Raw genomic sequence first — 26739 nt, 5'->3', positions numbered from 1 at the left:
TCTCTTGTAGCCTCAGTTTTGTCATCTATAAAATAGAGCTTATCCTCCTTAACTAAGCTGAGAATTAAATGAAAAGCATTTTATATAGTACCTTGCTTATAGTGGGCACTCAACACATGATGATGTTAATTTTTTTTGTTAGTAATTATAACAATATTAGACTTCTCTTTCTAGGAAGGGCTAATATCCCAGATACTGTGATTATAAGCAATGTGGCAGTTAGAAAAACTGGAATTGACTTTATTTATTTATTTTTAAATTAATTAATTTATTTTTGGCTGTGTTGGGTCTTCATTTAAAAATGGGGTCATCTTTTATTATTGAGTTATGAGTGTGAAAAACCTTTATATGTTCTGGATACAAGTCCCTTGTCAGATGTTGGATTTGCAAATATTTTCTCCCAGTATGTGGCTTGTATTTTCACTTTCTTCCTTTCTTTTCTTAAATTAATTAATTAATTTATCTTTGGCTGTGTTGGGTCTTCGTTGCTGCATGCAGGCTTTCTCTAGTTGCGGCAAGCTGGGGCTACTCTTTGTTGCTGTGCGCGGGCTTCTCATTGCGGTGGCTTCTCTTGTTGCGGAGCACGGGCTCTAGGTTTGTGGGCTTCAGTAGTTGTGGCACACGGGCTCTGTAGTCGTGGCTCGCAGGCTCTAGAGCACAGGCTCAGTAGTTGCAGCGCACGGGCTTAGTTGCTCTGCGGCATGTGGGATCTTCCTGGACCAAGGTTCTAACCTGTGTCCCCTGCACTGGCAGGCAGATTTTTAACCACTGCGCCATCAGGGAAGCCCCTATTTTCACATTCTTGATGCACAAAACTTTTTTTGAAGCATAAAACTTTTTCATTTTGTTATAGCGCTATGTTTGTGCTTTTGGTATAATATCTAAGAAACGATCGCCTAATCCAAGGTCATGAATATCTATGCCTATGTTTTCTTCTAAGAGTTTATACAAATTTTAGTTCTTATGTTTAGTTCTTTGATCTATTTTGAGTTAATTTTTGTGCATGGTATGGAGACGGGGCCCAACGTAATTCTTTTACATATGGTTATCCAGTTGTCTTAGCACCATTTGTTGAGACCATTACTTTTTGTTTATTGGCTTGTTAGAAAAGTTTAATAAAATTTTCTGCTTTGTTACTGATTCTTTGAAGTAGCATTTTGTTGGCCTTTTGGTCTAGTGTGGCAGTTGGGGTCATGGTGCTGCGGGAAGCAGTTTAGAGTTGCAAGAATGGGTTATAAATGAACCCACTGATTTAAATACATGGTTTTCTAATTTCATCCTTACATTACTTTATACTTGAATACTAAATGAAGTTCAGTTGCCGTTTTTCTGCCTGCTGGGCAACCATGTCCCATAGTTCTGCAGAAGCTTCAGTGCTGGACCGTTTAATGGAAATCAGGGTCAGATTTTTAAACATGTGACTTAAAAGAAGAAAAGCTTCTATTATGACCCCTTTTCCTACCCCTCCCGCCTTTTCCTTCTTTAACTCACCTATCCTATTACCTTTTTATCTTAAGAAGACTCTTCTTTTGGATTATTGACAGATAGTCTTTTTCTGAAGGAAGATCAAATACTAAGGCTTTTTTTTTTAAGTTGGAGATTGAAGGAAATGTTTTGTAGTGACGATTGAAAACATTATAGAGAAATTATAAGTATTTTTGTTAACCTTGGTAAATTTAAAATCCAGAATTAATATCAATAATATCAAAGTTTCCTTTTCCATGTAATCCTAGTTGAAGGTTAGAAATAGCATGGTATTTTCCCTTCATTTAAAAAATAATAAAAATACAGTTATGTTACAACTTGTGAGATTACTTAGCATTTTGAAAGAAACATTATTTATAGAACATTTAACTCTAAATTGGGCTTTTAACTTTTTTCCTATGTTTTAAGAGGCATTAATTATTCTCTTTTGGAGGTCTTACAAGCAAAGGGAAAAGTATACATCTTTTACAGAGTATTTGAATTTTGTGTCTCATCTCTATTTGTAGAGTTCTGCTTCTTTAGAATATGAGGCCGGTACTTTGCCAAGAAAGAGCTAATTTCCTGGGAAATCAGATTGCTGGCTTGACTTCTTGCTGTGCCTTTCCCTTCTTCTTTTGTTGCTTTGTAAAAGAGCTGAGCTCAGTCCTGTGGAAAATCACTAAATTATCTAATTATTTTCCCCAGTTCAAATTAAACATGATTGGTATATATTTGCACTGCATTGAATTTTGTGAGTTTTTCTTGTTATAGATTTGTTAGCATACCCTGAAGGACTTTGACTTCATTTGCTGAGTTGGCTGTTCGTATCTGAAATAATATAATACTAATGGTGTGTTCCTTTAATGAATGTTCTTATTCTTTTGGTCTCTTTTTCCCCCTCCAGTAGACCTAGTTAGTGAGGGGTATCACTTGTGTTCTTACAATAAAACCCAGACACTTGTGAAATATAATACTAGTTTCTATGATGTTGGCCCCAAATTATTATTTTTAATGATGTTAACATTTTTTGTTTTTAATTTTTCTCATTGCATATTTTACTGTATACATAATTTTGAACCTGCTTTTATTAACATACATTTTAATATCATTACAATTATTTTAAAACTGTTTAAAAGAGCTGAAGAATATTCCAATAATGGATACATCATTTATACAACCAGTGTCCATAGTGTTCATATTTAGATTGTTAATTTCCAATTATTATAAACAAAACTTTAGTGAATATGCGAAACCCAAATCTTTGTCCACATTTCCGTATTTTTTTTTTTTTTTAATCTATGTCTTTTTGGCTAGGCACTCTGTGAGTTGTATTTGTCTGTGCTTTCCACGGGACAGACACCACAGAAACTTTTTTTTTTTTTTAATTAATTAATTAATTTTTTTGGCTGTGTTGGGTCTTCGTTTCTGTGCGAGGGCTCTCTCCAGTCGCGGCGAGCGGGGGCCACTCTTCATCACGGCACGCGGGCCTCTCACCGTCGCGGTCTCTCTTGTTGAGGAGCACAGGCTGCAGACGCGCAGGCTCAGCAGCTGTGGCCCACGGGCCCAGCCGCTCCGCGGCATGCGGGATCCTCCCAGATCAGGGCTCAAACCCGTGTCCCGTGCATTGGCAGGCAGATTCTCAACCACTGCACCACCAGGGAAGCCCTTTATTTTTTTTCTTTAAAGAGGGTGAGAATCATTGTTTTGGACCTCTGAATTTTCAAGAGACACCTAAATGATAATGTGATAATGTTGGGCTATGGAAAGCTGGAGTTTAAGGAGAGGCACTGCTGGAAATTGTCATTATATAGATGGGATTGAGAGCCATGAGGAAAGGGTGAGATCAACTATCTGGTCCTCAGCTTGGAGGAACTCCAAATATAGCTGTCTGGTGAAGGAGGAAAAGTGACTTTTATGTAGGGGGAAACCAGGATTTGTCATGTCATGGAAACCAAGAGAGGAGGGAAGGTCAGTGCTCATTTGATTTACCAAAATGGAAATTATTGGTGATCCTGTGTTGGTTATTCTCTGTATGTCCCTCCAGATTCATTTTTGCCCTTTTCTTCCCTGCTTTGTGCCTCAGAAGGCTGACCTCTGTTGATTACATGACTCAGGCTTCTTTGCCTTCTGACTTCAGGTTGCATTCAGCCAGTAGAGGTACAATTGACAGGAGATTGGACAGCAGAAGGAAAAATAGCATATTTATTCCCTTTCCTCCTTCCTGCCTGGCTGAAGTTTAGGCAAAGGTTGCATTTCTCTACCTGTACCTGCATGGTGCCTTTTCTGGTTCTGGTAACCTCAGGCTTCGCAAATGTGAGAGTTTATACTCTTGTACCTTCTACGAGTTTAGAGGAGTTAATAGCTTCCTGATTGCTAGTCCGTGAGATACACATACACATACAGAGAGAGAGAGAGAGAGAGAGAAAGAGAGAGAGATCTCCTTAATCCTGCCCACACCTTTGTAAATAGTCTCTCCATTTAAACTCTATTTATCCCTTTAAGAGTGCCATCTGTTTAAGTCTGTTTAAAGGGCAGTTTCAGTGAATTTGTGGAGGCAGACCAGTTTGGAGCAGGTTGAATAGTGAATGGAAGATTAGGAATTAGAGATGGTGAGAGCTGATACTTTTTTGAGAAGTGTGGCTGTAAAGGGTAACTAAGAAATGGGGAGGAGGTGGAGCATAGCTGTGTAGGGAATGATAAGACTTTTTTTAAAAAATTTTGTTATTTTTATTTATTTTGGCTGTGTTGGGTCTTCGTTGCTGCACGCGGGCTTTCTCTAGTTGCAGCGAGTGGGGGCTACTCTTCATTGCGGTGCGCGGGCTTCTCATTGCGGTGCCTTCTCTTGTTGCGGAGCATGGGCTCTAGGTGTGCAAGCTTAGTAGTTGTGACTCGCGGGCTCTAGAGCACAGGGTCAGTAGTTGTGGCGCACGGGCTTAGTTGCTCCGCGGCATATGGGATCTTCCGGGACCAGGGCTTGAACCCGCGTCCCCTGCATTGGCAGGCGGATTCTTAGCCACTGTGCCACCAGAGAAGCCCCGGGAATGATAGGATACTTTTAAAAATATATAAATATGGGAGATAATGGTACATCTTTACATGATAATGGGAATGGTCTTGTAGAAGAGGAAAGATTGATGATACAGGACAGAGAGAATTATGGAAGGAAGGAAATCTTGATGTGAAAGAGAAGTAATACAGAGAGCAAACTCTAATAGTCAGTCACAGATACTCATTTTAAAGTGGGGGGAAAAGGAGATGACTGGTTCAGTTTGGGGGAATGTTACAGATTTGACTGTGGAAAGAACAGGAAGGTTTCCTCTGATGGCTTCCATTTTCTTAATGAAAGTGTCAAATTAAAAGAGTTGGGAGGGGGACTTCCCCGGTGGCACAGTGGTTAAGAATCCGCCTGCCAATACAGGGGACATGGGTTCGAGCCCTGGTCCAGGAAGATCCCACATGCCGTGGAGCAACTAAGCCTACGTGCCACAACTACTGAGCCCGCGTGGCACAACTACTGAAGCCCGCGCGCCTAGAGCCCGTGCTCTGCAACAAGAGAAGCCACTGCAATGAGAAGCCCGCGCACCGCAACGAAGAGTAGCCCCCGCTCTCCACAACTAGAGAAAGCCTGTGCGCAGCAACGAAGACCCAATGCAGCCAAAAATAAATAAATAAATAAATTAAAAAAAAAAAAAAAGAGTTGGGAGGAAATGGAGAGGAGGGGAGAGATGTTTAAGAACTGAGGAAAAAGCATAAAGCAGCAACTACAGGGAACTTTTAGAGCAATATTGAAACTGGGCGGGACCCTGTGGGGCCCTCCCAGGCACAGAGGCCTTTCCGTGTCCCTGTTTCTTGTTTGTAGAAAAAAGGCTTTCAGTCTGCTAGACCTTCCCTGAGTTCCAAAGGGCAGATTCAAACAGTTGCTAATTGGGGGAGTGTAGGAATGCAGAAAGAAGCCACAGTGCAATGATGGGCAGAGTCCTGGTTCTTCCTCAGAGGATGTGCGTAGCAATTTGATACATACATACCTCTGAGTTCTATAGGAACTAAGGCCCCCCACCCAGGTGGAGTGTGGTAACTTCAGGCTAAGCATAAGCATGTGGACCCCAGACTGGTTGGAACCAGAGGCTGATGATTGAGATTCCTGGAACAACACCCTGTTACCTCATCACCAACCACTCAGAGGAAGGTCACACACCGTGCAGCCCTCCCTGCAAATTTTGCCTATAAAACTTCTTCCCTGAAAACCATCAGGGAGTTAGGGCCTTTTGAGCATGAGCCGCCCCATCCTCCTTGCTTGGTCCTTGCAATAAATTTTTCTTCACTCCAAACTCCAATGTTTTGGTTTGTTTGGCCTCACTGTTTGTCAGGTGCACGAACTTGGTTGAAGTTGTTAAGTGTGAATTTATGACGATAACCATTCTGCCTGGATATGTTATTTTCTTCAAGATTCCACTGCTGTGTTGCAGTCTTGGAGAAGGTTAGCTGGAGTTTTGCTAGGAGAGTGTGAAGGAGAGAGACATGGGAAACATTGAATTGAGTTCAAGGAGTGATTATATTGTTGGACTGTGAAATCTTAGTTGGATAAAAAAGAGAGGGACTTCCCTGGTGGTCCAGTGGTTAAGACTCTGCGCTTCCACTGCAGGGGGGCACAGATTCGATTCCTGGTCAGGGAACTAAGATCCTGCATGCCATTTGGCGAGGCACCCCCCCCCCCAAAAAAAGGGGGGAGTGAAACCAGGAGATTGATAAGGACCAAGTGGAGACTTTCATGAATCGGTCCTCTCATTAAGAACTAAGAATTATTTCTTTCTTTTTTTTTTTTTTTGGCTGCTTTGGCTCTGTTGCTGTGTATGGGCTTTCTCTAGTTGCGGTGAGCGGGAGCTACTCTTCATTGTGGTGCGCGGGCTTCTCATTGCAGTGGCTTCTCTTTGTTGCGGAGCATGGGCTCTAGGCACTCGGGCTTCAGTAGTTGCAGCACGTGGGCTCAGTAGTTGCAGCACGCGGGCCCTAGAATGCATGGGCTTCAGTAGCTGCGGTGCATGGGCTCAGTAGTTGTGGTGCACAGGCTTAGTTGCTCCGTGGCATGTGGATCTTCCCAGACCAGGGATCAAACCCGTGTCCCCTGCGTTGGCAAGCGGATTCTTAACCACTGCACCACCAGGGAAGTCCTAAGAACTAAGAATTGTTTCTGACGGCCAGTTGAACAAGTGAGTTGGAAAGATCAAATCTTTTTTATTATGTCTTTCTCATTTATGCTCCAAATGACCAGAATTTGTGAAGACTTACCCACTTGGAACCTTCCATTCTAAATAGACAGTTTAAACCCACATTCTAGCTAGATTGAAGTGGGTGCACACACGTTAGTTAGTGACCTATAGAGCTTTTTTTTAAAAAGAAATTTATTTATTTATGTAGCTGTGCCGGGTCTTAGTCGCGGCACACTGGATCTTGGGATCTTCGTTGTGGCATGGGGGATCTTTAGTTGTGGCATGCAGGATCTTTAGTCGCGGCATGTGGAATCTAGTTCCCTGACCAGGGATCAAACCCGGGCCCCCTGCATTGGGAGTGCGGAGTCGTAGCCACTGGACCACCAGGGAAGTCCCTGTAGAGCTTACGACTGTGATTTCAAACATGACATTTTTTTTTTTATTTTAACATCTTTATTGGAGTATAATTGCTTTACAATGGTGTGTTAGTTTCTGCTTTATAACAAAATGAATCAGTTATACGTATACATATGTTCCCATATCTCTTCCCTCTTGCGTCTCCCTCCCTCCCACCCTCCCTATCCTACCCCTCTAGGTGGTCACAAAGCACCGAGCTGATCTCCCTGTGCTATGTGGCTGCTTCCCACTAGCTATCTGTTTTACGTTTGGTAGTGTATATATGTCCATGCCACTCTCTCACTTTGCCACAGCTTACCCTTCCCCCTCCCCATATCCTCAAGTCCATTCTCTAGTAGGTCTGTGTCTTTATTCCCGTCCTGCCCCTAGGTTCTTCATGACCTTTTTTTTTTTTTCCTTATATTCCATATATATGTGTTAGCATGCAGTATTTGTTTTTCTCTTTCTGACTTACTTCACTCTGTATGACAGACTCTAGGTCCATCCACCTCACTACAAATAACTCAATTTCGTTTCATGGCTGAGTAATATTCCATTGTATATATGTGCCACATCTTCTTTATCCATTCATCTGTCGATGGATGCTTAGGTTGCTTCCATGTCCTGGCTATTGTAAATAGAGCTGCAATGAACATTTTGGTACATGACTCTTTTTGAATTATGGTTTTCTCAGGGTATATGCCCAGTAGTGGGATTGCTGGGTCGTATGGTAGTTCTATTTTTAGTTTTTTAAGGAACCTCCATACTGTTCTCCATAGTGGCTGTATCAATTTACATTCCCACCAACAGTGCAAGAGGGTTCCCTTTTCTCTACACCCTCTCCAGCATTTATTGTTTGTAGATTTTTTGATGATGGCCATTCTGACCGGTGTGAGATGATATCTCATTGTAGTTTTGATTTGCATTTCTCTAATGATTAGTGATGTTGAGCATTCTTTCATGTGTTTGTTGGCAATCTGTATATCTTCTTTGGAGAAATGTCTGTTTAGGTCTTCTGCCCATTTTTGGATTGGGTTGTTTGTTTTTTTGATATTGAGCTGCATGAGCTGCTTGTAAATTTTGGAGATTAATCCTTTGTCAGTTGCTTCATTTGCAGATATTTTCTCCCATTCTGAGGGTTGTGTTTTCGTCTTCTTTATGGTTTCCTTTGCTGTGCAAAAGCTTTTAAGTTTCATTTGGTCCCATTTGTTTATTTTTGTTTTTATTTCCATTTCTCTAGGAGGTGGGTCAAAAAGGATCTTGCTGTGATTTATGTCATAGAGTGTTCTGCCTATGTTTTCCTCTAAGAGTTTGATAGTGTCTGGCCTTACATTTAGGTCTTTAATCCATTTTGAGTTTATTTTTGTGTAAAACATGACATATTTTAAAGTCTTTAAAAAATCTTTTTTGTCTATTTGATAAATACAGATATTTATCAGTATGAATATTTATTATTTATCAAATCGACCTCCTTTGTTAACTCCTACTTCCTATAAATAGAGCATAGGAAAATAATTTCCTCTGATAAATAATTTCTTCTGGATCTATTTAGGATCTTTCTATGAAATTTGTGACATAAGATCTAAACTTACTTTTCCTTAAAACCATTAAAAAACTTATTCATTTTTGGTATAATCTTTTTAAAAAACAGTTTGGCAGGTTCTTTTTTTTTTTTTTTTAAATTAATTAATTTATTTTTGGCTGCGTTGGGTCTTTGTTGCTCCGCGTGGGCTTTCTCTAGTTGCGGCTAGCAGGGGCTACTCTTCATTGCGGTGCGTGGGCTTCACATTGCGGTGGCTTCTCTTGTTGCGGAACATGGGCTCTAGGCGCGTGGGCTTCAGTAGTTGTGGCACACGGGCTTAGTTGCTCTGCGGCATGTGGGATCTTCCCGGACCGGGAATCGAACCCGTGTCCGCTGCATTGGCAGGCGGATTCTTAACCACTGCGCCACCAGGGAAGTCCTGGCAGGTTCTTATATATAGTTAAACATACAGTTAACATAATGATCCAGTAATTCCACTCCTAGGTATTTACTCAAGTGAAATGAAAACTTATAGTCACACAGAAACCTATATGCTAATGCCCCAAACTGGAAGCAAACCCAGATGAACCTCAGCTGATGAATTGATAAACTTTGGTACATTCATAAAAATGGAATACTATTTGGCAGTGCATGCAACAACATGGATGGGTATCAAATGCATTATGCTAAGTGAAAGAAGCCAGACTCAAAAGGCCACATACTGTATGGTTCCATTTTAATGATATTTTAGAATAAACATAACTAAAGGGACAGAAAGCTGACTAGTGGTTGCCAGGGTGTGGGGGGATGGTTTAACTACACAGGGTAGGAGGGAGTTTTTTGTGGTGTTCTATATTGTCTGTAACTGTTCTATATCTTGACAGTGGTGGTGGTTACATGACTATGTGTTTTTCAAACTCAGAAGTGTACACTTAAAAGTGAATTTTAGTGTATATAAATTATACCTCAGTTAAAGTTCTAGCATGTAATATGTTACCATATTAAAAAGTGTTTTGGAAAACTATCTCAAGAAAATGTTGTTTTATTTATTTTTAGATTTTGCTTATGTAACTTTTTGGGAGGAGAGAGCGGTGGACAGGCATCATTGGCATTTATAAAATTCTTTGATGCTCTAGAAAATGCGTACATGCTGAATTTGTCTGCATTTAGCAAACATTCTTACCATAAGTTTAAAAGAATGTTACAATGTTAGAATTAGTAAAGTCCTAGAGACTTATAGTGTTTGTTTTACAGGTAAAGATGAAGCCTAATTTAGGTTAGCTAAAGTCACATAGCTAGTTAGTGGCAGAGGTAGGTCCAGAATTTAAATGGTGGATTACTAATTTGATGCTTGTTTTACCAAAACACTTTTTATCCGAGTTATTCTTTCTAGAGACTATTTTAAATTCCCGTTCAGAACCTTTCAATTGTGTCATCTTTAAGCTGGAAACCACTCCCTTCCTAGTGGTAGGAAAGTCCTGTGTCTGGTTGATAATAGGAAGGCTGAATTTGAGAGATACTACATCACTTAAAGTTTGTGTAGACATAGTCAACACATTTAGTTATAAAGACAGTTTGCTTTAACCGTGGGAAACTGGATGCTAGATTTTGGAGTTGTCAGAGGCTATCATTTAGAAATAGGTTTTTGACACTTCATTGCATATAAAAAAATAATCTTTTCAGATTATCATGATTATTGGTTTGTTGGGAAGGTAGAAAAGGTTTAAGAATGTTAGGTTTTTCCTGGTTACCTTAAGTAATGAGGATTTATCTTATAAATACTGAGATGTAAGAGAAAGCCCTGGAAACGGTCTTAATAGTTATACCTTCAGGAAATGGATAATGGAATGTCATTCAGAATATAACAGCAGCTTTAGTTGTCTTTTTTTTTTTAAATATTTATTTATTTATTTGGCTGTGCCAGGTCTTAGTTGCAGCACGTGGGATCTTCGTTGTGGTGTGCGGGATCTTTAGTTGTGGCATGCGGGATCTTTTAGTTGTGGCATGTGGGATCTTTTAGTTGTAGCATGCAGGCTCTTAGTTGTGGCATGCGGGATCTAGTTCCCTGACCAGGGATCGAACGCGGGTCCCCTGCATTGGGAGCACAGAGTCTTAACCGCTGGACCACCAGGGAAGTCCCTTTAGTTGTCTTCTATTCTTGAGTCTCAGCTAACTTTCCTTGTCCCTCTTGTGTTCACCTCCCTCCTTGTATAGTAGTTTCACACTTGTCTTTGGACTCCAGTTCTAGAACCAGGCTTAGAGTTCCTGCCCCTCAGAGATATTGGTGATACTGTGGATATTGCAGACCCAGTCACAGACCTAGCAGGTGGCCTGGTTTCTTTCTTGGTTTTGAAGCTGTGTCTGTATTCTGCAGCCTTCCTGGGGGTTATTTCCTGTAACCCATAACCTCAGGCAGAGTTGGCAGTTGTTTTCTTTATAAGGGAGCCCTACCCAGCCCTAGCTCTGGCCTAGCTCTAAGTCCTCTGTCTCATATGGAGCACTTTTAGTCCCTGTTCCCCAGGAAAGCCAAAGTCCCAGCGGCCACTGCCTGTTTCTAGACCAGGAACCCAGTGGGCCTCTGGCTTCAGCATCACATCATTTTGCATCTCTGTTCCTTATCACTGCCTGAGAGATATTTATATTGTTTTTTGAGCCAGCTATGCATTGTTTGTTTATTCTTTTAATTTATTTATTTTTAACAAATTTATTTTATTTTTGGCTGTGTTGGGTCTTTGTTGCTGTGTGCGGGCTTTCTCTAGTTGTGGTGAGCGGGGGTTACTCTTCATTGCGGTGCATGGGCTTCTCATTGTGGTGGCTTCTCTTGTTGCAGAGCATGGGCTCTAGGTGCGCAGGCTTCAGTAGTTGTGACACACGGGCTTCAGCAGTTGTGGCACGCGGGCTGTAGTGTGCAGGCTCAGTAGCTGTGGCACACAGGCTTAGTTGCTCCGAGGCATGTGGGATCTTCCTGGACCAGGGTTCGAACCTGTGTCCCCTGCATTGGCAGGCAGATTCTTAACCACTGCGCCAAGTCCTGCATTGTTTGTTTATGTATTTGATACATTTATATATTGATTGTTATTTGGGTGAATTTACTGTACCATCTTGAGAAGCCTTTTACACACTTGTATATAAATTCTTAGAACAATACCTAGCATAAAGTCAGTTCTCTATATATGGGAGCTGTTGTATTTTCAGGTGAGTCCTAGGATTTCTTGTTGGTTTCTGTGTTTAGACAGTGTGTGTGTGTATATATATAGTGTGCATTATATATATGTAGTGACCCCAAAACACTTGCCAATCATTATTTGAAATTTCTGCAAATGTGTCTGGGGATTATGGCATGTTTTGAGGCTTTTGGGTGGGACATTTAAATTGAATTTTAATCTGTGTTTTGGCAAGCTTGAATTGGAAATTTTTCAGGAGGAATTGCAAATTTTTTTTTCAATGTAATAAAGTGCTGAAGTGCTTTATTCTTTGTGTTTGTGGTATTCCGGTAATTGATATTCTTTTAAGCTCTATTGCATGTACTTTCCATTAGCTACTAATCAAAAAAGTCAGTGCAGTATGTGTGAAGATCATAGAGATTATGGAAGTTGTAACGGAGTGAATTTTAAGTCAGGAAAAGGGAATGTTAAAAGTGTGCATGAGGGAGGAAAAAGGGTGGTTTTGAGGGAGAGGTTTTGGCTTTGACAAGCATAGTTACGCTGAGGTAAAGATCCTCTTTGGGAAAGAGGAACAAAAAGGAGGGATAAAATATTATGACAGATTTCCAGTTTGTGTGTTTAGGTATAACTAATATGCTTGAATATTGTAACCCCTAAAGCCTTCACTCTAGTCTGTTAAACTTTACCCATGAATTCAGAAGCATAAATTAAAAATTTTTTTCTTTTAAAAGAGAAATGTCAGTTAAATTATTCTTTCTTCTTGGATTTTGGGTTTGAATTAGTGGAAGGATGAGTCTGATAGATTATCAGCTACTACTGTTTTTAAGGTTATGCCGAATCGATTATTCTGCCCTTTAGAGATGTGTCTAAGATTGTGCTTGCTGATAAATGATCTTACTTCCTTATTTCTTCAGCTGAAATAATAAGACACACTACTTCCTTTTTCCTCTTGCATCAAGCCCTGATGCAAGGGCTTTTATTTTTGTCTTATGTTGTAAACTATTGTGCGCATATAGGTATTTGGAACCAAGAAAGTGGTTCAAAGTAAGAAGCATGGCACAATACCATTTAGAGTCTTAATCTACTGGTCATGAATGAGAACTAATTTGATATGTCATCCCATCATGTAGTCATTCTCAGGTGAACTTTAGATATGTATTTCAGAGAGGACTGATCCAGCTAGTGACTACGTTAGTGGTATTTTGCTTGAGATTTTTATAGAGTTCTTAATGGTTATGCATTTCTCCCCAAACTGAAGGTTTTTAAAAAAGGCTTCGTTAACTCTTTGTCAGAATCTGCGGTGGGATTCTGAAGTGTTTGATTCAGTAGAAGATTCATTAGGATTCTGATCCAGAATCTTTCTGATATTAGGAAATAATTAGATACTATATGTCATGGTAACTGCTAAAAGTTTACTTTTTTCTTTTTAAGTATTTTTCTTTTTCTTTTTCAATATGAGACAAGACTGTTAACATTAAAAAATTTCTCATATTGAGAAATAACTGATATATGTAGTATAAGTGCAACTATCTGTCATATATCAAAATAGATTGAGGCTTTATATTGATCCTTTCCCATTGAGACATCTGTTGTACTGAGTGATGAATTTCCTTTGATCTGTATTGCCATATTGGGCCTTTGTGAAGCAGATACTAGTTTGAGGGAAAGACGCAGGATTTGAAATCAGAGGGCTTAAAGTCCTGTCTCTGTCAGGTTATTAGCTCTGTGACTTTGACCTTTTTTTAAAAAAAAATTATTTAATTAATTAATTTATTTTTGGCTGTGTTGGGTCTTTGTTGCTGCGCACAGGCTTTCTCTAGTTGCGGTGAGCAGAGGCTACTCTTCGTTGAAGTGCGCAGCCTTCTCATTGCAGTGGCTTCTCTTGTTGCAGAGCACAGGCTGTAGGCGCGCGGGCTTCAGTAGTTGTGGCACACGGGTTCAGTAGCTGTGGCTCGTGGGCTCTAGAGCGCAGGCTTAGTAGTTGTGCCACACGGGCTTAGTTGCTCCGTGGCATGTGGAATCTTCCCGGACCAGGGCTCGAACCCGTGTACCCAGCATTGGCAGGCGGATTATTAACCACTGCGCCACCAGGGAAGCCCTGACTTTGACCCTTTTTAGATTGTTTTCCTTATAAGTAATTTGAAAAGAATAATGATATCTGTCTCATAGAATTGCTATAAATATTAAAATTAAAAATGCTTTGTGACCTATAACATACTCTTTGTTACAGTGTTTTTCAGTTGTGACATTTGTTGTATTTTAGCAAAATAGCAATACTGTCCTTAAAGATTGCCATCATTTGGGTGAAAAGACTGCCAACTTTTGGTTTGATGTATCAACTTTATTTAAGGCGAATATCCTTAGGTTTTTGCCTGCCTTTATATTTTCCCTAATGATAAATTCTTCACCTTATGAGGATTCCTCCTTTGCCAAAGTTACAAATTGGTTAGACTTTATCATTTACATTCAGCTTCGTGATGTCATGAAAAATAAGGGCTGTCTAGAATCCAAGTTGGGACCTAGCCTTTCTCAAAGTCACCCGTTCTCAGTGGAGTCAGTACTTCCCCTATGATGTGCTTGGATCTTTGAGCGTGCACCTTTGGTTGCCACAGTGATTAAGGTAGGGTAGGTGCAGCATTGGCATTCAGTGAGCAGGACTCAGGAATGCCATACATCTCACAAGGTATGAGACAGTTCTGCATGAATTTTGAACATTTCCCCAGACCTTCTTAAGGGTGAAAAACCTGTTTGTACTTATCTGATCCTAGTTCTGTTTTAGGTTTAAACACAAAGTGGTTTTTTGCATGGCTTTAATAGACACTGAATTTTCCAGGGATGTAACTACTGGGTAAATGGAGAGCAAATTGTACTTTGTTTTGTTCAGAACTATAACAAGAGTTGTTAACTGTTGTGGAAAATCATATTACCAATGGCATTGCCCCTTGTGGTATTTGATTTCCCAACACAGCTCATTTGTGTCCGTCTTCATTTGTAGCTGTCATGTTCATGGCATTTCTTTTCTTTTTGTATTTATTTATTTATTTTGGCTGAGCTGCGTCTTAGTTGCAGCATGAGGGATCTTCATTGTAGCACGTGGACTTCTTAGTTGCGGCATGTGGACTCTTAGTTGCGGCATGTGAACTGTTAGCTGCAGCATGCATGTGGGATCTAGTTCCCCAACCAGGGATCAAACCCAGCCCCCTTGCACTGGGAACACGGAGTCTTACCCACTGGACCACCAGGGAAGTCCCTGTTCATGGCATTTCTGTGTGTGGGAGCAAGTGTCTATTTTCTTATTAATATGAATTTTAGGATGGTTATACTGGAACATTTACATATTAAAATATTTTATTAAAAATTACTTTTTTCCCCTCTTATATTACATTAGGCATTATCTTTTTTAAAAAATTGTTATTTATTTTATTTATTTATTTTTCGCTGCATCAGGTCTTTGTTGCCATGTGGGCTTTCTCTAGTTGTGGCGAGCAGGGGCTACTCTTCGTCGTGGTACATGGGCTTCTCATTGCAGTGGCTTCTCTTGTTGCGGAGCACGGGCTCTAGGCCCGTGGTCTTCAGTAGTTGTGACTCATGGACTCTAGAGCGCAGGCTCAGTAGTTGTGGCGCACGGGCTTAGTTGCTTCGCGGCATGTGGGATCTTCCCGGACCAGGGCTCAGACCCATGTCCCCTGCACTGGCATTCTTAACCACTGCGGATTCTTAACCACTGCGCCACCAGGGAAGCCCTAGGCATTATCTTAATTTTTAAAAACTGAGGATAGGTAAGTTACCTAATTGCGTTTCATTTCAGATTTATGCTTTCAAAACAAAAAACTTTTGTTTTAGTGGGGTTTCAGGATGGAGCCTATATTTAATGGAAGTTTATGTGCTCTTTGCAGGGAGAGATAGGAGGTTCATGTTGACCATGGTCCATTATTGATGTTTGTCCTTCTTCCCTTTCCTTTTCTTCTCTCTCCCTTCCTTTTCTGTTTTCCCTTCCCATTATGAACTATTTGATATATAGATTAGAATATGGTACTGTGTATGTAAGTAATGAGGCATATAATAAAACCAATACCTGTAAACCTACCACCCAACTCAAGAAAAAGAACCATTACCAATGTTGTTGGTATATTTCCCCTTGTTTTCGATCTACTTGTCTTTCCACCAGGGATGAAACTATTCAGGATTTTGTTTTGGAATGTTTATTTATCATTCCCTTCCTTTTTTTAAAGTTTACCACATTTGTATGTATTTCAAAAATATATTGTTTAGTTTTATTTATTTTTTAACTCTAAAAATAGAACCATGGTGTATGTATATTCTTGCTTGCTTTGGCTAATCAACATTATGTTTTTATAAATTTTTTTTTTTTTGAAATTCACGGTCTTTTATTTATTTATGACTGTGTTGTGTCTTCGTCTCTGTGCGAGGACTTTCTCTAGTTGTGGCAAGTGGGGACCACTCTTCATCGCGGTGCGCGGGCCTCTCACCATCGCGGCCTCTCTTGCTGCGGAGCACAGGCTCCAGACGCACAGGCTCAGTAACTGTGGCTCACGGGCCTAGTTGCCCGGCAGCATGTGGGATCTTCCCAGACCAGGGCTCGAACCCGTGTCCCCTGCATTGGCAGGCAGATTCTCAACCACTGCGCCACCAGGGAAGCCCCAACATTATGTTTTTAAAGATTCATTCTTATGGATATGTGTAACTGTGGTTAATTTTCTCAGATATGTGTATTAATTGTATGACTACCACAGTGTATCTTTTCTCCTAAAGATGGACAGTTGTTTTTTTCCATTTTGTTGGTGTTACAAATATATGCTTACTTATGTCTTCAGGTGCATGTGTACAGGTGTTTCTCTACAACAGTGAATTTTTAAACATTTTTGATGTTGATAACCCCCTACCGCCTCCACCCACATACCCAGACAGAGTTGACAGAAAAATGAGAATAAGTGTTCACCCTTACTACATGTGATGCATTCCTCTATTTCTCTCTATTCTGTTTATGTGCTGACTATGCCCTAAATGACATCACAGTTCATTTTCACAGTTCCAGGTAGTTGACTTGGTTTCCTTTGGAGAACAGGTGTGTTGATCCAGCTTTCCTTTGCTTGTGGAGTGTGTCAGAGGGCAGCATTTCATGAGGTGAGAGTGCAGCTGGCTAAGCAGGAGCACTGCTCCCACACCTGGAAACATCTGGCTTTTGAGCTCAATAAAGTTTCAGCTAGCACTAAATTTGGATTCGGCCCTTAAGTACCTGCCACTCCTTGATGGAATGAATTCCCTAGGTATGCCTTAACTAAATATTTTGAGTTATGTCAGAGTTACACCATTCTCTGAGGATGCAAGGAGCAGGATGGGATTGGTTGGGGCTTTCTATTCTTGATATTTACTGTGATGTCAGACATGGCTCTCCATTTTACTTATCTTAACCATAAACTGTGTATTCTTTAAGGCTCAGATCTCAATAGATTATTCTTCAGTTTTCTGGTGACTTGCTAATGTGCATATTCAGATATTTCTGATTTTTCCTCTTTCTTGAACTCTTTATTCTGCTTACAGTCTAGATAGCTTGAATTTTTTGCTGAAGAGGAAAAGAGAGTTAATTTACATGGGAATTTATTTGACTTTAATCTTAAGTAATTGTAAAGTTAGGCAAAGAAGCTACATGCTTTAACTCTGATTCAATGTTTAATTATTTAGAATTATTAGAATTGTAACTTACAGAGCTAGGCTTTGAACCTCAGAGGGAGAATATTTGTACTTGGTACTATTCTTGATGACTTGTGTAGGTGGTCCTGAATAATGAGACTAGGAACAGGAATAACCAAGGTACTGTTTTATATATATATAGTTTTAAATCTCGTTTTTATGAACGTAGGACTCAAAAATAATAAAGACACTGTGTTCATTGCAGTCTAGAAGTTGTGTTATGGCTTGCATTATTGTTTTTTGTAGCAAAATATATGTAACATAAAATTCACTGTTTTGACCATTTTTAAGTGTACAGTTCAGTGGCATTCAGTACATTCACATTGTTGTGCAACCATCACCACGATCTATCTCTGGAACTTTATCTTTCCAAACTGAAACTCTGTACCCGTTAAACATCAACTCCCCATTCTCCTCTCCCCTCAGCCCATGGCAACCTCCATTCTTCTCTCTGTCTCTACGAATTTGACTACTCTGAATATCTCATATACATGGAATTATACAATATTTGTCCTTTTGTATCTGGCTTTATTTCACCTAGTGTAATTTCTTCAAGGTTAATCCATGTTGCAGCATGTATCAGAACATTGCTTTTTTTTTGAATTTTTGAATTTTATTTATTTTTTTATAGAGCAGGTTCTTATTAATTATCTATTTTATACATGTTAGTGTATATATGTCAATCCCAATCTCCCAATTCATCCCACCACCACCAACGCCCCCCCCGCCCCCACCACTTTCCCCCCTTGGTGTCCATACGTTTAGAACATTGCTTTTTAAGGCTGAATAACATTCCATTGTATGTCTATTTGGAATAATATTCCATTGTATGTACATTTTGTTTATTCATTAACCTGTCACCTGACACATGAATTGTTTCCATCTTTTGGCTGTTGTGACTAATGCTGCTGTGAACATTGGTGTACAAATATATGAGTCCTGCTTTCAATTTTTTTAGGTATATACCATATGCAATTGCTGGATCATATGGTAATTCTATGTTTAATTTTTTGAGGAATGGCCATACATTTTACTGGTTTTCTTTTACATCTATAATTTATTATAGGTGTATTTTTAATCAATAATTATAGGTCTGTTTTTGACAGCTGCATAGGGTTTCAGGGTAGGGGTATGTCATGGTTTATTTGTAGACATTTCTCCTGTTAGCAGTTCTTGCTATTATAAACAATATTATGGTTCATTCATCAAGTATTTATTGAACACCTGCCATATGCTAGGCATATGTAATGGCTCTTCTGTACACACATATTTGCACACATCCATTTATTTAGAATAAATTTTTTAGAAGTGGGACTGTTGGGTCAAAGGATAGGCGCATTTTGAAATGTGATTATTTTCCTAAAAGATTTTATAAACTATTTTAAAATATAGTCCCTTTAGACTATACTACAAAACTATAGTCATCAAAACAGTATGGCACTGGCACAAAATAGAACTATAGGCCAGTGGAACAGGATAGAAAGCCCAGAAATAAACCCACGCACCTATGGTCAATTAATCTATGACAGAGGAGGCAAGACTATACAATGGTGGAAAAACAGTTTCTTCAACAAATGGTGCTGGGAAAACTGGACAGCTACATGTTAAAAAATGAAATTAGGGGGCTTCCCTGGTGGCGCAGTGGTTAAGAATCTGCCTGCCAATGCAGGGGACACGGGTTCGAGCCCTGGTCTGGGAAGATCCCACATGCCGCAGAGCAGCTAAGCCCGTGAGCCACAACTACTGAGCCTGTGCTTCTGGAGCCTGTGCTCCGCAATGGGAGAGGCCGCGACGGTGAGAGGCCCGTGCACCGTGATGAAGAGTGGCCCCCTCTTGCCACAACTGGAGAAAGCCCTCGCACAGAAACGAAGACCCAACACAGCCAAAAATAAAATATAAATAAATAAATTAATTTAAAAAAAATGAAATTAGATCATTCTTTAACACTGTACACAAAAATAACCTCAAAATGGATTAAAAACCTAAGTGTGAGACCGGACGCTATAAAACTCCTAGAGGAAAACATAGGCAGAACACTCTCTGACATAAATAACAGCAATATCTTTTCTGATCTGTCTCCCAGAGTAATGGAAATAAAATCAAAAATAAACAAATGGGACCTAATTAAACTCAAAAGCTTTTACACAGCAAAGGAAACCATAAACAAATGAAAAGACAACCCAGAGATTGGGAAGAATATTTGCAAATGATGTGACCGACAAGGGATTAGTCTCCAAGATCTACAAACAGCTCCTGTGGCTTAATATCATCAAAACAAACAACCCAATAAAAAAATGGGCAGAATACCTAAATAGACATTTTTCCAATAAGACATACGAATGGCCAAGAGGTACGTGAAAAGATGTTCAGCATTGCTAAAGATTAGAGAAATGCAAATCAAAACTACAAAGAGATATCACCTCACACCAGTCAAAATGGCTATCATCAAAAAATCCACAAACAATAAATACCGGAGAGGGTGTGGAGAGAAGGGAACCCTGCTACACTGTTGGTGGGAATGTAAATTGGTACAACTACTATGGAGAACAGTATGGAGGTTCCTTAAAAAATGAAAAATAGAGCTACCATATGACCCTGCAATCCCACTCCTGGGCATCTATCTGGAGAAAAACATGGTCCGAAAGGATACATGCACCCCCAATGTTCTTGCAGCACTGTTTACAATAGCCAAGACATGGAAGCCACCTAAATGTCCATCGACAGAGGAATGGATAAAGAAGATGTGGTACATATATACAATGGAATATTACTCAGCCATAAAAAAAGAATGAAATAATGCCATTTGCAGCAACATGGTTGGACCTAGAGATTGTCATACTGAGAGAAGTAAGTCAGACACAGAAAGACAAATATTGTATGATATCGCTTATATGCAGAATCTAAAAAACAGAAACAGACTCACAGACTTAGAGAATGAACTTATGGTTACGGGGGGAGCGGGGGGAAGGGTGGAGGGAAGGGATGGTTAGGGAGTTTGGGATTGACATGTACACACTGCTATGTTTAAAAAGGATAACCAACAAGGACCTACTGTATAGCACAGGGAACTCTGCTCAATGTTATGTGACAGCCTGGATGGGAGGGGAGTCTGGGGGAGAATGGATACGTGTATATGTATGTCTAAGTTGCTTTGCTGTGCACCTGAAACTATCACAACATTGTTAATCGGCTATACTCCAATATAAAATAAAAAGTTAAAAATAAAATGCAAAAAAATATATATATATAGTTCCAATAATAGTGAATAGGAGTGCCAGATTCCCCATACCTTATAGAACACTGGGTTTTATTGATCATTTTCGTATTTGTCAAGAAATTATAGTAATTTGCATCTCTTTGGTCGCTAGTAGTGAAGTTGAATAGCTTGTGCTTATAATTTTGTTTCTTTTTTTGTCAGTTGGTATTCAGGTATTTCTGCTCCTGTCTTTTTCTTATTAATTTGTAAGAGCTCCTTATACACTAAGGATAGTAAACCTTTGTTTTATATTGTAGATATTTTCCCAATTTGTCATTTGTCTTTTAATTTTTCTTCATAATGTCTTTTGCCATGTAGATGTTTTACATTTTTATAGTCAGTTTTAGTAGTCCTTTACTATTTCTATTTTGGTCCATTGTTCTGGTGGTCTTGGCCCACCCTGATTTAACCTTTTATATATATATATATATATATATATATATATATATATATATATGTATAAAATTGAGAGCTTTCTAGAAAATGTTTTTTTAGAAATAGAAATCTCTGCATGAACTGATTAAATCTGTTTTGAATTAAATCTGATATTGTAAGTAGTTTGGGAAAATGAAATGTAAAAGGCAGGTGAGGAATCAGAACTTTATTTTAACCTTTTTTTTTTTTTTGGATGAAAATCTTCATAGAGATTGATGAAAACTTTTCCAAACCAATATTTAACTTGCCATAGAAAACATAGTACATATTGAACCTAATTTGCTTTTTATTGATCTCTAAGGGTTTGGGATGTATTTCCTTGTTAATTTAGATATGTAGGATATAGTAGATGGGAGAAATGGTACACTAACCTCACGAGATATTCTACAGTCTACTAGCTCTAAAAATTTCTTGCATTATGTGTCATCATTAGAGGTTGTTGACGAGGATGCTGCTTCGGTTGGTATTCTGCTCTTTGTCTTTGTAGCCACTTTTGCCTATATCTCATTCCTTGAGACCTTTGATTACTTTTAATCCTGATCTCTTCTTTTCTATATCTTGTTGCTATATCTGGTTCCTGATTTTTTTTGTCTTTTCCATACCTTTATTCATTTCTTTTCCTTTTGTTTCTTTTCTCTATTTCAACAAGAGCTAGATAAGGATCGAAAGAACTTATTTCTTCTGGTTTTAAAAAAATTAATCATACCATGTAATCTTTAATTTTTATGTACAGATTCTGTCCAGCAGTGTGTACATTTTAGGCTTCCTTAAACTCTGAGTGCATAACTCTCCTGGACAGTTGAATTGCTAGCTACCTAGATGATAGTGGAGGATGTTTTGATATACGTAGAGGAAGTATTATAGTCATTTGGCCTAGAATATAATAATGAAATACAGTAATATTAATAATGATGTAATGATTTGAGTCTTATGAACTTAATCATGAACCTGCCTTGTGACCTCGATCAAACCCTTTAAAGTGTTATATTTTTCATTTTTAAAATTCAGATGATCTCATATTTTAGCTTCCCTTGACTTAGATAGAATTTTGCTTACATAACAAATGGAAGAGCCAAAGAGTTAAGAGTTGGAGCACTTTAGGGATCATCTGCTATCTATTTTGTTCCTTTTACAAATATTTGCCTGGCACTGTTTTGGTTTTGAGGATACAATGAAGTCCCTGGCTTCATGGAGTTTACAATCCTTTATGAAAAGGTTAGGAAGAAACTATGTAGTCTTATTTAAAGATTCCTTATTTCATTTTGGTGGGTTTCAGTATGCTCAAAAGAAAAAGGATCTGGTCCCTTATATGCCAGATAGGAAGTGAGGAACTGTAAAGCAGGAGGAAGAGACCCTGAATGAGTGAATAAGGACAGTGCCTCTCAAATTTTTCTCTGTGTATGAATCACCTGAGGATCTTGTTAAATTGCAGATTCTTAGCCAATAGGTCTAAGGTAGGACCTGAGATTCTGCAATTCTGACAAGCTTCTGGGTGCTGCTTCTGCTACCAATCTGTGAACCACACTTTGTGTAGCAAGGAATTCGTATATAAAAAAGAGAAAAGAAGAATAGCCTGCTACCATTTTGAGAGGAGTGATTTGGGGCCATGCAGCACAGACTTGGAATTCTGAGCAGCACATCACTCAGAACTTGGCCTTGGTGAAATGAAATGATAAGAGCTGTTAATGTTCATATACAAAGAAGGGGTATTAAGGAGGTAATTAACTGAGGTTGGATAGTGGGTGAGTCTAAAACCTTCGAAAAGATACTAGGCGGTGAAAGAGATGAGGATCTTCAGGTATGATAAAAGTAAATATCTAGTCAGAGAAACAAAATTTGTAAGAGTCAGGTATTGACTAGGAGGACTTAGTTTGTAATTGGGAAGATTTTCTCTCCTCTTTATACTTACTCTAATTGGCATAGTGATTCTAGTAAAAAAAAAAAAAAGAAGTAAAAATAAGTAAGTGTTGGTTTTTTTTTTCTTTAAATAGTATAATTTTTTCCATAGGCATATTCTACTTGGAGAGTATGTCAAATTTCTTTGTTTTACAGATCTGAATAAAGCTTAAATGTGATTAAGTCGCCCTTCTCTGATCTGTTCCTCTAGTGACAGCTACTTGGAGCATAAGCAACCTGGGAATTCATTTATCTTCATAGAATTAGCAGAAGACTCTAATCTTGGAGGTGATATAAAATGTCCAGTGGGTATCAAGCATTTAGCCATAGAGAAAAATCTGGCAAGCCACGTCTTTGAACCAGCAACCTTTTATTTAGTTTTATGAATTCACAATGCTATTGTTTCCAGTTGTGTTTTCAGAAGTTTAGATTTTTTTTTTCCCCCTTTCTGGTACTATTTTAAAAGTAATATATATTCATATATCCTCTTTAATATAACACCTAGTTTGTTCCAATCTGAAGATATTGGGGAATTGCTACTAACATCCATAATTTATTATGGCTCTTTGTTTTAGTGTCATTGGAATATGTTGGTTTCCTTTTAAAATATTGGGTTGGCCAAAAAGTTAGTTTGGGTTTTCCGGAAGGAAAAACCCGAACGAACTTTTTGGCCAACCCAATAGTTATAATATTGTAAGGAGACTTAGTTATTGTACTGTTATGTAGGCAGAAAGATGTGAAATGTAATCATGGACAAAATCTCAGTGTTCCTTTAACTGTATTGGTTCATTATGATTAAATGAACCACATGTCAAGTTTTTTCACTAGTTATATACCCAGTGCGATTTCTGGCATATTTGAAAAGCGTTTGCTGCACCTATTGTTATTTCAGTATTTAGTTCTCTTTTAACATAACTGTTAAAACTGAAAGTAAAACTTCAAAAGCATTATAGTCTGTTCTAGAATCAGGCCAAGGAAGAAATTAGGTAAAACACATTATAGGCTAAAAATATGTTTTGCAAATTACATCTGAAATTGTTTTGTTAGAGCATGTACTGGAAATGAAATTCAGCTGTTCTTATTCTGTGGGTTTTTAAAAATGTAATTATCTGGGGACTTCCCTGGTGGCCCAGTGGGTAAGACTCCTCATCCCCAGTGCAGCAGGCCGGGGTTTGATCCCTGGTTGGGGAACTAGATCCTGCATGCATGCTGCAACTAAGAAGCCCGCGTGCCAAAACTAAGATCTGTCTCAGCCAAAATAAATAAAATAAATTTAAAAATAAATAAAAAATAAAAATAAAAATGTAAATATCTGAAAGTAGATGTCCATACAAAATAAGTTTCTAATGTCTTCCAGTTTTTAACCCAGTTTTCCTTTAGAACCATATAAGCCTTTCCTGTATATTCTGAAAACTCAAGATAGTAAAACCTGGAAATGTAATTGAAATATAAAATAAATGAAAAAGTAATGTAAATGTAAAGTAAATGAGAAAGAAAATACAGATAAGTCTAACATTGAAATAATTAAATTTAAAAGAATAAAATTAGGGTGTGACTTGTTAATATTACACCACCACATTGGTGTATAATTAAGCCTTTGAGGGCAGGAACTATATTATATATTTGTGTTTAGCACACATATTGACTCTTTGTTTAGTTTTTTTTTTAAGACTTATTAGGAGCATATGTTTCTAGTTCTGGTAAAATCTGTTTTGTTTTGTTTTTTCTTAAAGTTATTTAGTTAAAGAAAAATAAAAAGAGGAGTCTGGAGTCATGCAGCCTGATTTTTTTTTTTTTTAATCCCAACCCTACTGCTTAGTAGTTTTGTGATGTTGGAAGTAACTTGACTTCTCTGTGCCTCAGACTTTCTAGTTATAAAATTATTAATAATCCATTTCATAAGTATTGTTGTCAGGATAAAGTGAGATAATTAATCCATGGAAAATGCTTTGAAGAGTTTTGACACACAGTAAATATTCAATAAATGTTAGTTGCTGCTAGTCTTTTTATTTGGGAACACCACTATTGCATTGTCTATGGTGAATTTATTTTGCTTTTTAAAACAGGCATGCATATCCAGGTTCCAATACAACAGGTTTGGGTGCTTAACATATACACTTAAAATTAGTTTGGAATAAAAATCTTAAGAATATTTACTTTCAGCTACTATAACTTTAATTCCTGTATAAAAAAAGAGAGAGAAGCCATTCATTCAATAAGTCATTTTTTCCTAATAAACTATTTATTGATACCTGTTCTTTATAAGGCATTGTACGAGGTGCTAGGAATGTAAAATGGAGCAAACTTGGTTGTGTCCTTCAGTTGTTCAGAGGCTAGTAGAGAAAGGTACCACTGAGTGTAAATCAGTGTTGTAAATAACCCCTTTTGTGCCAGCTCATTAATACATGATACATTTTTATTTTGTCTTTTGGAAGGTATATAAGCCAAGTTTGTGGGTGGATTGGCCCTTTATTTTTAGCATCTTGTCTAGTTACCACAACTGAGTGCTATCTGTAATCATTCCTGTTTTGCAAATATGGAAATTTGCAAATTGAGATTCAAAGAGGTAGTTTCCTCATACAGCTACAAAACTCAATCCAAAATCCTACTTAATTTAAAAACTCATTCATTCTACTATTCTACCTCCTGTATGTTTGTCGTAGGTGCAAGACCTCTCTTTGAAGACTTAACCCATTAAATTGTATTTGAGGTTTATGTGTCTGTTTCCCTGTTAGATTGGGAGATTTTTTTAGAGCAGGGACTAGTCTTAAGTATTTCTGGGGCCCCCCAGCAACTAGTAGAGTACTTGTCACATATTAGGTACCTAATAAATATTAGTTGAGTAGTGAATGAATATGTAGAATGTTAGAAGTAAAAGGAATTTTAGAGCTCATGTAAATATTAGACACTAAATTTCTAAAATAGAATTTTTGATTGTTTACATAGGGCTTCAGCTTTTGATTTTGACAATTTAGGGTATTTAAAACACAACTACTACTGTCTATCACATCATCTCATAAAAGAAGCCATTTTAACACCAAAAAAGTAGGAAAGGCAATCTCATAGTAAGCACAGTTTGGTAACTTTAAACCCATCTCTTTTTTGTCATGGCTGGTACCTGTTCAAGAATTAGATTTCAGGAACTATTATCTAATGCAATCCTCTCCTTTTAGAGATGATGTATCTGAATCTAGAGAAGTATCCAAGTTCTTACAGCAAGGCAGAATGACCACTGAGTTTAGAACCCAGGTCTTCTGACTCTCAGCCCCAAATTTTGATCCTGTCCCCTCAGTCTTCATTCACATGCTGAGATTAAGGCACAATTTGTGCCTTCACTAAGATCATATAGCTGTTAAGAAGTAGAGTTGGACTGAATCCATGTTACCCAAATCCATTTTAGCGAAACCTGTACATTCACTTCCATGTAATTTTAACCTACTCTAACAGCTCCCATTCAGTTGTAGAGATGGAATTATAAGTGATTTTAAAAAGATGTCTATATTTAGCGTTTTCTTTCCTTGAAAATTTCAGGTTTGGGGCTTAAACAACTTCCAGGGAAGAAGGCCAGTGCAGCTGCTGTTGCAACCCAAGATTTTGATTCACATCCATAGATTGAAATATTGGTGGGCCAGCCATCCTCAGACACCTCACTGAGGACAGGTAAGTGAAAGAGATAATAAGGATAAG

General features: G+C 38.4%; 1 protein-coding gene across 10 annotated transcripts in view; it reads left to right on the top strand.

Moving 5' to 3' along the window:
- NUMB (NUMB endocytic adaptor protein) overlaps positions 1–26739 on the top strand; it is a 182044-nt gene that overhangs the window by 5783 nt on the left and 149522 nt on the right. For all 10 annotated transcript variants that reach the window (XM_036841384.1, XM_036841378.1, XM_036841383.1 and 7 more), the window contains exon 2: positions 26584–26712. The gene's annotated coding sequence lies outside the window, so the exon portion shown is untranslated. The remainder of the gene's footprint in view (positions 1–26583; positions 26713–26739) is intronic.

Source organism: Balaenoptera musculus, chromosome 2 (assembly GCF_009873245.2).
Source record: "Balaenoptera musculus isolate JJ_BM4_2016_0621 chromosome 2, mBalMus1.pri.v3, whole genome shotgun sequence".
NCBI classification, from domain to species: Eukaryota; Metazoa; Chordata; class Mammalia; order Artiodactyla; family Balaenopteridae; genus Balaenoptera; species Balaenoptera musculus.
Note: the sequence above shows the minus strand (reverse complement) of the source record. Positions and strands in the feature narration are given on the sequence as shown.